The sequence below is a fragment of the Meriones unguiculatus genome, chromosome 1, assembly GCF_030254825.1.
Source record: "Meriones unguiculatus strain TT.TT164.6M chromosome 1, Bangor_MerUng_6.1, whole genome shotgun sequence".
Classification (NCBI taxonomy): Eukaryota; Metazoa; Chordata; class Mammalia; order Rodentia; family Muridae; genus Meriones; species Meriones unguiculatus.
This window is the reverse complement of record NC_083349.1, coordinates 43813625-43825642: the sequence shown is the minus strand read 5'-3', so window position 1 is coordinate 43825642 and position 12018 is coordinate 43813625.

Genomic DNA, 12018 nt, shown 5'->3' with positions numbered 1-12018 from the left:
AACCAAACCCGAAAACCCAAGTTTGTTTCCTAGGACCAACTTGGCCCTAGGAAAACCAACTCCCACGGATTGCCTTGTGACCTCCATGCATGCACTGTAACATGACTACATCATGTGCACACACTAAATGAGTAAATTTGTTTAAGTTAAATCTTACAGATGTGTGTGTGTATGTGCAGAATAATGGTGAATAGAACACAAGGAAGGCTGGCTTGTCTGAGCATGCCTGTGATCTGAGCACTTGGGAGGCTTTGGCAGGAGGGTCACGGGTTTGAAGCCAGCCTAGACTAAAATAAAAAGAGTAAAAGAGAACACAGGGTCTTAGAATATCAGTTTATATGGAGTCAATTACAGTAAACTAAACAGTAAACTCCACCACTTCGGGCTGGTAATGTAGCTTCATGGTAGAGAATTAGCATGCAGGAGGCCGGGAGTTCCATTACCAACCGCCCGAGAAAGCAAAAGCAAAGCACAGCTACATAAGCATGTGATGCTGCTTAGCCAGGGGACCAAAGTGCCCCCAAATCCCTTATCCTATGTTGTAGAGAATGAAAGAGCCCTTCATGAGTGTATTGTTGACATGGGCGTGGCCATGTCAGTGATGCCAGTGTCTCAGCCCTGTGGGAGTGGCAGAGCCTTCCCAGAGAGGGCTCTTAGGGTGATTAGCTAAACCTTCCTCCTAGTTAGTTCAGCTGTAATAACCCCACCGCCCTGTTCAGCTGTCTGTAATAAACATGCTGAGCTCCCCGGGTGCTGCGGCTTCTCCATCAGAGAGCACAGCCCACCTGATCCCAGCTTTTCTGTGTTTTTCTTCCCTCACCATCTCGGTCACGTTTCCAGGAGCCGAGCACTGTGTATGGACGAATTCTTCGAATTTCCACGTGTGTGATCGCACCCAGAGTGCTGTTTCTCTTGTCTGCATTTTACGGGTAGTGCAAAGTGGCTGTGCTGTGCTCTAGCCAGCAGACGCACTGTACTCCAAACAGTGTCTTGGAAGGCGCTGCTTGACACCTCTGCTCCCAGAGCTGTCAAAGAATGATGCTTTGGGGTCTTTCATAAACAGGAAAATGTCTCAGTCATTTACAAAATCTTACCTAACAAGTAACCGTGTTTGTTAAGCTGCAGAGATGTGGGAATAAGAAATGTGGCCCATGTTCTGTTCTTAATTACCTCTTGGGAAGATGTGATTATCTCTTGTTGCCTCGTGTGTTCAGTAGTTGGGTGGGAGGTGATAGCGGTCTGGTAAGGTCATGAAAATCATCAGACTTCGTGCTCTTAATGACTACAATTACACATAATGAATAATTTAGATATTTTAGATCATTTCCAGCTGCTTGAAAACAGACTCTTCTTTTAAGTAGAACCTGTCTGTGCTTGAAGCTCATATTTCTAGCCCTGTTCGTGCATCTACTGGTGAATACAGATAACGTGGCATTGCTCCCTCAACAGCCGGCAGAGATGGGAGACTTAAAGACTAGCATCACTGAAGGAGCATGCGCTTTGGGAATCATTTACCAAATAGGAGTTCTGTTTTTCTTACCAGATCAACCATTCTACCATTTGCATTTCAGTGTCTAAGCCAATTCTATACATGGATCTGCTGGAAATAACAGCCTTTTGGGTGCGTGTGTTTGTCCATCTGACACCTTGCCATCGGTTGAATTTCTTAGGTGGGAAAGAGCAGGCCATTTATGACCTGCCCCAACCTAGGAGTCATGAGCTCTGGTCCCCAAAATCACAACAGTTGATTCTTTGGGGAATAGACATTGGATAGTGGACAAAGTACTCCACTTAATTAGTAGCGTCCAGTCAGAATCCAGAACATTTGACGTCTGCGGCTGCTCTGAGCAAAATGTTGAAAAGATGCTCCCTGCTTAGAATCGCAGGCTCCTTGCACCCTGGACTGCAGCTGCTTGCATAGGTATTCCTGTACTCCATCACTTCCATTCTGCATACTTTAAAATTTCGCCATAGCAAGTCAGTCCATCGTAACAGTGACATATAAACATGACGAATATTTGATAGGTGTCTGCTTCTTGGTGACATGTAACAGAGTCATGGGCTCATGGGTGTAAAAGCACAGTATTCCACCATTCCCTGTTCTTTCTGTCTGCAGTAGTCTGGTTTACTTTTCTGTAATAACCTCTCAGTCGAAATCTTTATTGCTGGACCTTCCTAGCGATTAGCAGGGTGAGACAGCATGGCCTCTGAAACGTGTTTGCACACAGATCACACCGCTTTGAAGATGAAAACCAGGTGAAATGAGGAGCAATAAAAGATGTGGTCTGGGAGCGCCAGCCTAGAACAGCTGATTTGAAGCCGAGCTCTGCACTTTGGTTGACCCTGGGAAGTTTGTGCACCTTCAGCTTCAGTTTCTCACTGATGAGCTGAAGGCAGTGCACACCGCCCCATCTTTGTGAAGATTAAATGAGTTTGTGTATGTGAAGCACTTAAAAACGGACCTAGCCCTACCGGGTCGTTCACAGGCCAGGCTTCCTACATAAAGGTAGAATCACTGGCAGTTTGGAAATGAATTCAAAAAGGCCTGTGACAACTTTGAAACTTGTGATTTGCAAGTGCAATAAACTCTCTAGCCTTTGGAAGCAGAACACCTCTGCCTTCCCTTGTCTGCATGCTGGAGTCGCTGGAGTTAGGCAATCCTTGCTTCAGCTATTGTCTAAGGTAAGAACAGATCTTCAATCCCCTCCAGTCGCTTCTGCCTGTGGGTTAGGAAGCCGAGGGGCTGGGAATCTGAGCCCAAATAGAATTCTTTTGAAATGCAAATGACCTTGATAGAAATAGCACCTTGAGCTGTTGCCTGTCACAACACCTGGTGAAGTCTATCAACTCCATTATGTTGATGGCACAGAGCTAGATGTGTTAGAAAGGGAAGCTGTTTCCATGGAAAAGAGAAAGGGGGTAAGTTGAGGTCATTTTCTGGGCTCAGGAGGTGTAGGTACAGCAGAGAAGTGAGGCCTTGCAGTTGCCTTGTAGTCTTGGCCTCCAGAGGTCAAGTTTGAGTCAGTGCCAAGAGACACGACAGGAATAACCCCAGGTGGTGGTCTTGTAGCAGAAATAACCTTGGATTCCTTTGAGATGTGGCTACCATAGGGGTCTGCTACCTGGCCAGCAGGTGATCTTGATCATCTGTTTCTTCATGCCGGCACTGTGGTGCATGCCTGTAATCTCAGCACTCTCAGTGGGGCAGAGGCAGGAGGATCTCTGAGTTCGAGGCCAGCCTTGTCTACAAAGTGAGCAAGGCTACACAGAGAGACCCTGTCTCAAGAAACTGATAAGTGATTGAATGAATGAATGAGATGAGTTGGCTGGTAGAATTTACCCATGTGATCTCGTTCTAGGACCTTCATTGTGTGTGATTCCAATCCGCTGTATTTTAGGTAACTATACTATCACACTTATTTTTTATTAAGTTGTATGTAAATCTGCGATTCAGTGTATGCTTGTATAAGGATGGAAGATTTTTTTTTTTTTTTTCAAATTACAATGCTGTGTTTTGTAGTTTGTGTGTTTGGTGCTGTAAGTGTAACTATGCAACATTTTGGTTCAACAAAACCTAGACAATATTTGGCCCTGTTACTAAAGGGTAATAGCCAGACAATAGCCAATCCCCAAGTAAAAAAAGCAAACTTCCCACCGCTGTTCCGGTGTCATGGGCAGTTCAGGTATTGATGAGCTATTTATGAGGTATTTTCTTGCATTCAGGTCACATTCAAACTTGTTTTGAAGAAAATATTTAAGAGTGACATTTTCAGTTACTGAGTGCCCTAGTTACTGTTCTGTTGCCTTGCTGAAACACCACAAGGCAGCCTATTGAACAGTTTTACTGTGTAGTTGGGGCCTTCGTTACAGTTTCAGGTTAGTCCATGATCATCATGACAGGAAGCATGGTGGCAGCAGGCAGGCAGGCAGGGAGCTGAAGCAGTGGCTGAGAGCTTACATGTGATACACACACACTCGGCAGAAAGAGCTAACCTGGGCCTGACAGGGGCTTTTGATATTTCCAAGCCCACCTCGTCCAGCAAGGCCACGCCTCCTAATCCTTCCTCAATAGTCCATCAGCTGCGAACCACACATTCGAATCCATGAGCCTGTGGGGGCCACTCTTATTCAAACCACCACACTGAGGAATATTGAAGCTTCTACTGGCTTGAAATTTGTTCCTTAAAGTTTTACAATTGAGAAAAGCAGGAGACTTTCTCCTTTATTAGAAGACCTAAGTCAGGGAGCTTTGCCCATACACAACTTACAGTAGAATTGTTTGATTCAAGAAAAGCAGGGAACATTGGTTTCAGGACCCACGTGGGCAGAAAGCAAACTGATAGTCTATGAAAATGAGGAGCAACTTAAAATATCTCTCTCTGGAGTAGCTACTTAAGCCCAAGACCAGAAACAGATTAAAAAAAAAAAAAAAGACACTAAGTCCCAGCAAGTGGGGAAGAATAAGTTTGCAGCTCATATTTAAGTCAGTCAGCAATAAAAATGAAAGCTAGTAAGAAAAGCAAGTGTCTGCGTGCCTCCTTTCTCCCTTTCCCCCTCTATACGCATATTATGGTCTATCTCTATTCTCATGCAGTCAGCTCTCTGTCGATGTAGATTCAGCCAACCAAGGATCAAAAATAGTTTTCTGGCTGTATCATGCATCTCTGGCTAGCCCATAACTTATAGTCCTCCTGCCTCTACTTTCCAGGGACTAAGAATACAGGGTGACCACCGTACCCTGACTGTGTTGCTGGGGCACAGCCCCAGGGAATACTAGCTAGCTGATAACTGTTTTCCAAATAGGAAAAGCATGCTTCTCGCATGCACACTATGCAAGCACCCCGAGAGTTGGGCTACATCCCGAGCCTCAGAAAATATATTTTGTAATGTCAAAGGACCTGGGGAGATGGCTCAGATAGTAAAGTGCTTGCTGAACAAACGTGAGGGCGTGAGTTCAGAGCCCCCAGCATCCACATGACAAGCTGAGTGTGGCATCCTGCAAATCCTGGTGCTTGGGGAGGAATGGTGAAGACAGGAGGGGCCAGGCTCTTGGGCCAGCTAGTCTTGAGCTCCTGTGCAGCAAGAAACCCCACTTCAGAAAATCAGATGGAGCAACTGAGGAAGATGGCTGATAGTGACCTCGGGCCCCCACCCCCACCAGGAATATCTGCACCCTGGCATGAACACACATGCATACACACATATGTAATCTGTATACAGAATATGTATAGACATTTTTGCTTTTTCTTAAGGGGTAAAAAGTAATTATTTGCACAACATTTGCATTATCTATTATGTATATTCTGTAAATGTTTGATGGGTGACTTAAACCACACCACAGGGCATACTTCAGAGAGCATGTGGACTTCGTCCACATGTCCTGAGGGGTCCTAGGGCCTATGGTCCTAGCTGTCTAGAGATGAATGGTAGTTCATGTTTCATGGAGCCAATGCCACCCACTGGCCTTCTTCTCTGCCTCTTGCCTTTCTTGTGTGTGCCAGGCATGTAAGCAGTGGTGCAGTGTGAGGTAAGAGCAGACAAGACCTGTACAAGGCAGTGACCTCTAGTGATGGGGCTCAGGAGGAATACCCACCTTCTTCCTGGGGCACAGTGAGTGAGAGGTTTTCTGACTTTTCCCATAGAAGGGGTAATGCTGCTGTAATTCTATTCTACTTATTGTAGTAGTAGCCCTATTCTGGGGATAAGGTGGGGGACAGCTTGATACAGAGCTTTGAAGTGCGGCCTAAGGGTCAAGGTGTTGTGGTACAGTGTGAGATCTGTGGGTAGACAAGAGTTCTGGGCCCTCTCCCCCAGCACATAAGCATGTGACTTAGGCTGAGTTAGCCAGACTTTCTGGATTTTCACTCTGTCCGCCATAAGAAGGAAACCTTCAGACACATCAGGTGGCTTTCAGACCTGATCCTTGAAGCTATGGTTTCTGCCAGATAATATTGGCAGGGATGGGGCAGCGGACTCCCACCTCAGTTGTATTCATTTAATGTACTCAGATACGGAGTTAGGTAGCAGCAAACCAAAGTTAGAAAACCACTCAGCATTGTCATCTCCAGTGTTCCTTCCAGGTAAGAGGGTCCCTGATTACCTGACTGTGATGTTCCTGGCATTCCTGGTGCTGTCAAGCCGACAGTGGCCAGACAAGAAAGCCTTAGGCTGTGAAGCCAATTAAGCCCTTCCTGGGGACAGCTCAGAGTCCATGCTACCACTGTGTTCATGATTTAACATTTCTTTTCAAAAGAAGGATCCTAAATCCACTAAACTCCAGACTCCAGACTCCCTTGTACTAGCACCACCCTCCTCATTATGCAGGCACCATTACAGAGCTCTCTGGAAATGTTGTATTAGAACATTCCAGCCATTTACAGAGTAGGTGGGAGGAGCCTTGGCTAAGTCATGATGTTCTTGCTAATGAGGTTTATTGTAAAGCACCAAGTAGGACCTCCTCTTCATCTCTTTCACCATAGCTGTGAGGCTAAGGATGCATGCTTGAAGATGATGTTCAGTTCCATGCTTTCAGTAAATCTCCATTGCTTTCCGTTCACGGGCAGGTGTTGTGCTGGCTAGTTTTTGCCAACTTGAAACAAAGTTACCTGGGGAAAAAAACGATACCTCAATTGAGGGATTGTCTCCATCAGTCTGGCTTATCAGCATGTCTGTGAGACTTTTTAAATTGCTAATTGTCTTACTTAGGGTTACTATTGGCTATGATGAAACTAGAGACAACTTGGGGAGGAAAGGGTTTATTTGACTTAGATATTCCAAGTCACAGTCCATTCAGGGAAGATAAGAAAGGAATTCAAACTGCAGGCAGAGCAGGGAGGGCAGAGCCCGGGTGCAGACCCTGATGCAGAGGCCATGGAGGAGTGCTGCTTACTGGCTTGCTCTTTGTGGCTTGCTCAGCCTGCTTTCTTACAGCATACAAGTTCACCAGCCTAGCGGTAGCAGAACCCACAAGGGGCTGAGCCCTCCCACATCAATTGCTGATTAAGAAAATGCCCTGCAGGTCTGCCTACAACCCAACGTTATGAGGACTTTTCTCCGATGAGGTTCCCTTCTCTCAGATAATTCTAGCTTATGTCAAGCTGGCATAAAACTAGTCAGCACACTAATTTGGGAAGGCCCAGACCACTGTGAATTGTGCCAGCCTTGGGCAGATAGGCCTGGGCTGTATAAAAAAAGTGGCTAAGAGAGCCAGTACAACTTCCCTCCGTGATGGACTGTGTTCAATCCCTCCTGCTCTTAAACTCATCCCTATTTATAAGGGATTTTTGTGTAATTGCTGGGGTGGGGATCTGGTACCTAGGATATTAAAGGACCCTTGATGAATTTGCTGTGGCTTCAAGGTTGAAAACCACTGGTCTAGCCGTCCATAAAGGTTGGGTGGCTGAAAGCAAAGTCCCTGGCTTGGAGAGCTAGAGGCAGCTCTGTTGTGCACTGGAGTGTTCTTTAGATGCCCGGATAGCTCTCACCAAAGGCCAGGGGCAGGTGAAACCTCCCTCACACATGCTCAGCAGGCAGTTCTGTGAGCATGTGTTCCCAGCTCACTAACAACTTGCTGCAGCTCATCAGTTTCCCTAACAAGATTTTCCTCGGTGACAGAGAAACAGATCATTTTAATTAGCATTAGATAATGAATTTAAATGGCAATGCAGTCATTCCAAAATCTCCCTTAACTGTCCTAAATAACATCATGCAGGCAATGCTCCAGTGGGATTTATTGTTGGGAAATAGCCATAGCAAGAACACAGTTCTTTAAAGTCGCCTTATGTGAGACTGTTTCTCCCGAACATACAGTCAGGTTAGAACCACATGGCAGGGACTTGCATGACCTCTCCTTTTTGCCTGTGTGAATAGCTGCTCATCCGTTTGTCCCTGGGTAGAGGGAATTTGTTCTCTGTCTCCTGAGGAGCCCCCATCCATTCAGAAAGTCCTTTCTCACACTCAGCTGGGAAGGTCCCCTGTGCCTTCTGCCTCCATTCTCAGTTCTGTTCTCTGGGAATTCATTCTCTGCTTCTCCATGATGAGTAAATTTCTGAGGGTGCCATACTGGATTTGAGTAGATGGTACCCTGGAGTGACCAATACTGTTGTAAGGTCTGGGACTGAAAAAACCAGGAGAATACTGTGTTATCCTTGTGACCCTGGAGGGTTTTGCAAGTCATTCCTCTATAGCATGACTCAGAAATTGGTTGTGAATTTTTTGTTTGTTTTGTTTTTTTGAGACACAGTCTCTCTACATAGCCCTGGCTGTCCTGGAACTCACTGTGTAGGCCAGGTTGGCCTTGAAATCACAGAGATCTGCCTGCCTCTGTCTCCAGAGTGCTGGGATTAAAGTTGTGTGCCACCATACCCAACTTGTGAATAATTTTGATTCACATTTCTCAAAAAAACAAACAAATAAAATTAAAAAAAAAAAACAAAGGCAAAGGATTATGTCAGCCACCTTCAAGCCACTAAACCATGAACATGCTTGTGCTGGTGAGATTTTATGTCAGCTTGACACAGTCTAGAAGTCATCTGAGAAAACAGAACTCTAATTGAGAAAATACCTCCATAAGATCAGGCTTTTGGCAAGACTGTTGGGCATTTTTTTTAATGACTGATGTGGGAAGGTCCAGCCCATTTTGGGTGGTACTGCCCCTGAACTGGTGGTCCTAGATTCTATTTAAAAAAAAAAAGAAAAGAAAAGAAAAAAGAAAAAGGCTGAGCAAGCCAGTAAATAACACTCCATGGCCTGTGCATCAGCTCCTGCCTCTGGTTCTTGCCTTGAATTCCTTTTACCCTCTTTGATGATGGACTGTGATCCAGAACTGTAAGCAAAGTAAACCCTTTTCATCCCGAGTGGCTTTTGGCCACAGTGTTTCATCACAGCAGCAGACACCCTGAGTCAAACAATGCCCTCTTGTTATGGTGGTGTTAGTGTGTCAGGTTATACTGTGATTTAGAGAAAGGGACTCTGAAGACTGATTCTGGTAACGTATGCCCCTGATCCTGACACCTGGGAGGCAGAGGGGAGAGGATTGATAGAAGTGTAAGGCTAACCTGGTCAGTATGAGTTCCAGGCTAGCCAAGGATATATAATAAAAGCCTCCCCCAAAAAACAAATATAGAAGAGAGGGTCTGCCTTCTCTTCCTAGGGGGCCTTGCCTTCCTGAGGACAGACTGGTTATCACTAGACTTAGCTATTCTATGATAACATAGATCAGTAACAAAACTTTCATGCACACATCAGCTAATTAGCTTTTCTCAGTTAAACAGAGTAAATAAATGAACTTGAGGTTCTAGTCTCTGAGATTCAGGGCTACAATTCCTGATTTATTGACATAGTGTGAGTACAACCTCATTAACCTTCTGGTGATTTAACGTCTCTTGTGAAGTATAGTATGAACAACTGAATACTAAACTCCAGGAGTGGTTAAATAGAACACAGCTGTTAAGATTTCTCAACTTCATTCAAGGATGATTCTCAGTATGACTTGTAGGAAGGTACAAACAAGAGTGAAACATACTCAAGCCAAGGCCCCCACATCTGAGACATAATCAGTTGACCAGTTCAGTTTATTGTCCTGTCTCCCTTAGAATACATGGGCATGACTGTCTAGGTCTCAGATTCAGGACTACAGGCTCTGATTTATTGATAGAAATTTGCCACTTTGTTTTCTAATGAGGACATGTAGCTCCTCCTTATTGAGCAGTGAGTTTATCCAGGATTCTCCTAGTACACAGCTGAGTCTTAATTGCTTACTTCATTAGTGTTGCTTAAAGAAAAGCATCATTAAAGTGGTTTTTTAAAAGAGCTTAACTATATTGACAAGTGATTTTTTTTTCTCATTTAAAGACTTATAGTTGAGGGGGAAATGCCCTAGCAAAACTCAAGTGTTCAAAGTATTTGAATTTGTCATTATTAAAAGGGGGTGAAAAAAAAGTAGTATTGAGAACAGTATTAAGAGAGGCCAGCGTCACCCATCAGGAACAGCATGAACACCATGGTTATTTCCTGCACGTTGACCCCCGAACATTGCCGTTTTGAATGGCTGTTGTTTAAATCAAATTAAGACACCCTTAGGAGTCTGACGAAGGATTCCACATGTTCTGTCACTGTACTTATTAAGAGACTCACATAATCAGGGAAGTCTGTCCTAATAAGGGAGGATTTTGTGAACTCGTTTTAAATTTAGTAAAGGGCTTCCTGTGTCATGGTTTTCAAAGGAGAGGTTTTTGAATGCTGGTTTTAAATTAGCTTATAGATGAGAGAAGCCAACAAATAAAACTTGGTGCCCAGGACTTACAGGCCCTTTCACATCTTAGGCACCACTGGAGTTCCCATCACTAGTTTAGAGAAATCTTGGACAATATCCTTTCCTTCCTGAAGCACACAGATTTCTATTGCATCAACACCATGACCTCAGCAGTGCACTTTGGAGAATTGAACTTTATCTTGGGAAGTTCTATGACAGAGTTAAACACAGGGTGATCCCTACAGCTCACTAGCAAGCTATTCTAGCCAGTTGTTGAGCTCTGAAAAAAAATTCTGGAGAGCGATAGAGTAGGAAATATTCCCTTCTGGCCTTAGCACACACATACACCTGCATACATACATGTACGCTCTCCACACGCATAGATCTTGGACTAACAGTTTTACTTTCTTTTTTTTTATTCTTATTTTTTAATATTAGTTACAGTTTATTAACTTTGTATTCCAGCTGTATCACACTCCCTCATTCCCTCCCAATCCCACCCTCCCTCCCTCATCTTCTCTCTACCCCTTTCCAAGTCCACTGATAGGGGAGGACCTCCTCCCCTTTCATCTGACCCTGTTTTATCAGGTATTTTCAGGCCTGACTGCAAAGTGCTCCTTTGTGGCCTACCAGGGCTGCTCCTCCCTTGGGTGGGGGGGGGTGTTAAAGAGCCAGCCATTGAGTTCTTGTCAGAAATAGTTCTTGTTCCCCTTACTAGGGAAACCCACTTGGATACTGAGCTACCATGGGCTACATCCGAGCAGGGGTTCTAGGTTATATCCATACATGGTCCTTGGTTGGAGAATCAGTCTCATAAAAGACCCCTGTGCCCAGATATATTTGGTCCTTGTGGAACTCCTGTCCTCTCCAGGTCATACTAACTCCCCCTTCTTTTATATGCTTCCCTGTACACTGCTGAAGGTTTGGTTATGAGTCTCAATGTCTGCTTTGATACACTGCTAGGTAGAGACTTTCAGAGGCCCTCAGTGGTAGGCTCCTGTCCTGTTACTTGTTTTCTACAGTTTTACTTTCAACTCTAACATCTCTTGCAAACTTCTATTCTTGTCCATGTTTTTGTTTTATTTTGACTTTTGTTTAAAATGGGCAGGCTAGAGAGTACCATTGCAGACTGGTACAGGGGCCGATCACCTTGTTATTTAAATCTCTGTAGAGTGAGTTCTTGTATAGCTTTGGTTTTAAGAGGCAGTCTAAGAATCAGTGTTCTTTCTGTTTGTAATAAAAACAAGTGTCTTCACCCAAAAAGGTATCATCTAAAAGTTTTTTCAAGTTTGAGAAAATGGGCCAGGATGTGGCTGCATGGTTAAGGTGCTTGTCACAAAATAATGTGAGGACCAGAGTTCAGACCTTCTAGGACCCATGTGAATATGGAGGGGAAATGGTGGCCCACCTGCAGTTCCATTGCTCAGAAGGCAAAGTTGTGGATCTTCAGAGGAAGCCGGCAGGCAAGATTATCAGAAAGCTCTGGTTCATTGGAGAGACTCTGCCTTAAAGAAGAGAGGCAGAATGATGGAAGAAGACTCCAGAGTTCAACCTTAGGCCTCCATGGGCATGTATGCATACACACCTACACATGAATTCACACACACTTGTTCCTATATACACAAATACATATGTGTATACTGCATCACACACACACACAAGATGAAAATATTAGAGCAAGTATTTTGGAACAGTTGTAAATACAGACTCACCAATTTGCTTGACAGTGGTTCCGCTTTTGGCCCAATATCCTCTCAAAACGTTCT